This window comes from Halichoerus grypus, chromosome 12, assembly GCF_964656455.1.
Source record: "Halichoerus grypus chromosome 12, mHalGry1.hap1.1, whole genome shotgun sequence".
NCBI lineage: Eukaryota > Metazoa > Chordata > Mammalia > Carnivora > Phocidae > Halichoerus > Halichoerus grypus.
This window is the reverse complement of record NC_135723.1, coordinates 652,880-657,088: the sequence shown is the minus strand read 5'-3', so window position 1 is coordinate 657,088 and position 4,209 is coordinate 652,880. Positions and strand designations below refer to the sequence as shown.

At 56.3% G+C, this 4,209-nt stretch overlaps 1 long non-coding RNA gene across 1 annotated transcript; it reads left to right on the top strand.

The window, feature by feature from the left end:
- The first annotated feature begins 1,048 nt into the window (after positions 1-1,048).
- On the top strand, positions 1,049-3,683 carry LOC118531288 (uncharacterized). Its single transcript, XR_004915103.2, has 3 exons — positions 1,049-1,359; positions 1,749-2,028; positions 2,588-3,683. It is a non-coding gene; the product is annotated as an uncharacterized LOC118531288 (long non-coding RNA).
- Positions 3,684-4,209: the final 526 nt, after the last annotated feature.

The following is a 4,209-nucleotide window of genomic DNA, read 5'->3' as shown; positions in this document are numbered from 1 at the left end:
GACTTGGCTCCTCCGTCCCCAGGCTGGTCAGCTGGGGGCTCCAGATGGCGCCTCTCCCACACTCCGTATCCCCCAAGTTCAGGTTCGAGTTCATCCGGCTGCCGGAAGACCAGGGAAGGGGAGAGAAGGAAGAGGACCGCAGGCTGGGAGTGACGCCGCCTGTCAGTGCTGTTCTCAGCTCCCCCGGAGCCGCCCAGCGGCTGCCGTCCTCGGTGCAAGAATCCAGGAAACTGGATATTTGGGTGTGGGCGCACCGCCACCGAGCCCCCCGCATTCCGCTGGTGACAAGGAAGGCGAGAGGGGTGCTTCGGGGAGATGGACTGGCAGCAGACAAGGGACTGGGCGTTCTGAGCCGGGAAAGCGGCACAGGGAGGACCCCACCCCGCGCGGGCTGGGGGAGGACCTCCAGCGGCTGCCTCAGCCTCCAGACATCCGCATTTGGGGGCGCAGGTGGGGACGGGGCGTCTGCTGAGTGGAGCCCAGATCGCCCAGATTGCGGGATGCTGGGGGGGTCTGGTGTTTTCACACGGCCTCCCACCAGGACTCATGAGGTGGGGAATCCGCCCCCCACGCCGACCCAGAAGGGGATACAGGAACGAAACCCAGGAGATCGAGGCCTAAGTCGATTCAGAATTCCAGGGAGTGTCAGGTGCCATTATTGGGGTGGGCGTGGGTTTCTCCCACCAGCCCTTTGAAGTCAATGCTGGTATTTCCCCCGGGAGCAGACGAAGCTCCGCAAGGCTGAGGAACTTACTCAAGGCCACACAGTGGGCAGGAGGTAGAGGCAGGGTGACGCCGGGTCTCCCTGGCCCCCGGGTCCCCTGCTCATCGCCAGCACACCTCGTCCTGAAAGCGAACCAAAGAGAAAACCGGTAGCACGTACACAACAGCACGTTTACCGCCTTAGCCGTGGCGTGGGCAGCTCGTCGCTCGGAGCATGTTCGTTTCGTGCCGCCATCCCCACCCTCCGTCTCCAGAACTTTCTGTCTGTGCACCCCCCCAACACGAAGTCCCCGTCCCCTCCCCCAGCCCCGGCACCCCCATTCCACCTGCTGCCTCTCACCTGAACTTCTGGGGACACCTCCTGTGGGGGGATCCGTGTCCTTCTGTGACCGGCTTATTTCACTCCGCGTCGTGTCCCCGGGGACCAATCCAGGTGTCGCAGGTGTCCTTCCTGCGTCCTTCCTTTTTGTGGCTGCGTAATATCCCATGGTGGGGACACGCCGTCTTCCGTGTCTCCGCTCATCCGTGGATGGACACTCAGGGCGCTTCCCGCTTCTGGCTGCCGTGAACATGGCCGAGTCCCCGCTCTCAGTTCTCCTGGGTGTGTGACCCCAAGTGGACTCGCTGGATCACAAGGTAAATCTACGTTTCATTTTGTCGGGAACCGCCACGCCGTTTCTCATGGCGGCGGCCCCCGTGTGCACGGTGGCCGACAGGACGCGGGGGTCCCAGTTCCTCCGGTCCCCCCCAGGACCTACTGCGTCCGGCTTGTTTCTCTAACCTGACGGCTGTGAGGTTCTAGGTGGTCGTTTTGTTTTGCGTTGTCCTAAAGGTTAGTGATGCTGTGCATCCTCTCACGTGCTGTCTGTCCTCTTCGGGGAAATGTCCCTTCGCGTCCTCTGCCCATTGTTTCATTGGGTTCTTTGCTTTTTCTTATTGTTGAGGTGTAGGAGCTCTTTACACATTCTGGATATTAATCCTGCATCAGATATGTGATTTGGCAAATCTGGTCTCCCGTTCTGCAGGTTGCGTTTTCGTTCTGCTCCCCGCGTGCGGACTGCGCAGGTGCGAGGGGCGTGTGCTCGCGGGCTCTCGTCTCAGGCGGGGGAGCTCCCCCCATTCAGCCTCGCTGGCCGTTCGGGTCCCGCCACCCGCGGATGGCCCGCTTTCCCACGAGGCCCCGGTCTCCAAAGTCCTCTGTGATTTTGGCAAAGCCCCTGCAGTGACCATCTGGACCTCTTCTCCTGATGCTGGAGGGAAAACTGCAGCAGGTGAAGACAGAGCAGGAGGTAAACTGAGGTGGAGGTGAGTCAGTCCTCTGTCAGGAGCAGCTCAGTGATGTGTGGGGCCCAGAGAAAAACGAAAGGTGGGACCCTTTGTTCACAGATGATTGAGGGTTGGGGCGCCTGGGTGGTTCAGTCCTTAAGCGTCTGCCTTCGGCTCAGGTCATGATCCCAGGGTCCTGGGATCGAGTCCCGCATCGGGCTCCCTGCTCAGCGGGAAGCCTGCTTCTCCCTCTCCCACTCCCCCTGCTTGTGTTCCCTCTCTCGCTGTGTCTCTGTCAAATAAATAAATACAATCTTTAAAAAAAAACAAAAAACCCGGGCGCCTGGGTGGCTCAGTTGGTTAAGTGACTGCCTTTGGCTCAGGTCATGATCCTGGAGTCCCTGGATCGAGTCCCGCATCGGGCTCCCTGCTCGGCAGGGAGTCTGCTTCTCCCTCTGACCTTCCCCCCCTCATGTGCTCTCTCTCATTCTCTCTCTCTCAAATAAATAAATAAATAAAATCTTTTAAAATAAATAAATAAATAAATAAATAAAATAAAAAAAACAAAAAACCCAAATGATTGAGGGTTTCGGGACAGGGACAGCAGAGCACGAAGCCAAATGCAAGGCCCTCTGAGCACCGCAGCGACCTGGGCCCTGGCTGACAAAGTGTCAATCCCTGGGAGCCCCAAACACAGGGGAATTTATACATGCACCCCAACTCTTTTCCAAGAGGCATCACTGAGTGCTCATGAGGAAGACCGGAGGCCAGTCCAGGGCACCGGGGAGCTCCCTGAGGCTGGAGCAGGAGGATGGGCGGGAACCCGCTAGACGGGCTAAGCCTGACCCCACGCACTGCTGGGGATGCGACCAGAGAACCAAGGCCCCCCAGAGGCAGAGGTGCACGAGGCTCATTGTGTTCCGAGAGCCAGGGGGGAATGAGAGAAACTCCACGGTTTCTCAAGGGCTCTGCTGATTGCCGGACAGTGGCCCTGGACCGCTCAGGGAGGTGACAGAGAGCCATGGGAGAATGTCCCACCGAGGCACAGGGACATAGGGCCTGCTGCAGCGGGCCTGACACACTCAGATGCCAACCCCACTAAAGGAAGGCACGCTGCCGCCCCCAGGGGTGACTTGCCTCAAAGGAACGCCTCAGCAAGTCCCTGCGCACGGGCCGCAGGGGCTGAGCCCAGAACCAACAAGCAGCGCAGGAAGGGGCGTGCATTTCCTGGGCCTTGCGACCGCCGACTTCAACCTCTGCTGTTCTCCTGGACACAATGCCTGGCATTCAGCCACGAGTCTCCCCTGCCCTTCTCCTGCCTTCGGACTGGAACTTAGCCCACCACTGCTCCCGGGTCTGCGGCCTGCTGGCTCACCTCACAGATCTTGGGACTCGTCAGCCTCTGTAATCATGGGAGTTAATTCCTTATGATAAATATCTTTATATTATGTTGTATTAAGTATATTAATTTCTGTATGTGGGGCGCCTGGGTGGCTCAGATGGTTAAGCGTCTGCCTTTGGCTCAGGTCATGATCCCAGGGTCCTGGGATCAAGTCCCGCATCGGGCTCCCTGCTAGGCGGGGAGCCTGCTTCTCCCTCTGCCTCTGCCTCTCTCTCTCTCTCTCTGACTCTCATGAATAAATAAATAAAACAAAAAAAACAAAAACAAAAAATTTCTGTATGTGTGTGTATCTCTTATCGGCTCTATTTCTTCAGAGAACTCGAATACAAACACCCAAAAAAAGCAAGATCATCGGGCCCATCATGCAGAGAGACAACAGTCGATAGAACCAGACCCAGAGATGGCCTGCAGTAGGAGACAGAGTCTTTAATCCTGGGAAGTTTGGGATGGACTGCTCAACCAACGGTGTTGGGTTGATTTACTGTCTCTTTAAAAACAAACAAACTTCATTAGGTCATATTTAATAATCATGTTGTTTAAATAACCCCTATTTTGCTGGGGGTTTTCCTCCTTTTCCCGTCAATTACTGAAAGAAGTTTGTTCGAGTGTCTTATTATGACCATCAGTTTGTTTACTTCTCTTTTTAGATCTGTGACTTTTGTTCTATAAGTGTTGAGGCCATGTCCTTTTATTTTTTTTTTTAAGATTTTATTTATTTATTTATTTGACAGAGAGAGAGAGACAGCGAGAGCAGGAACACAAGCAGGGGGAGTGGGAGAGGGAGAAGCAGGTTCCCCGCTGAGCAGGGAGCCCGATGC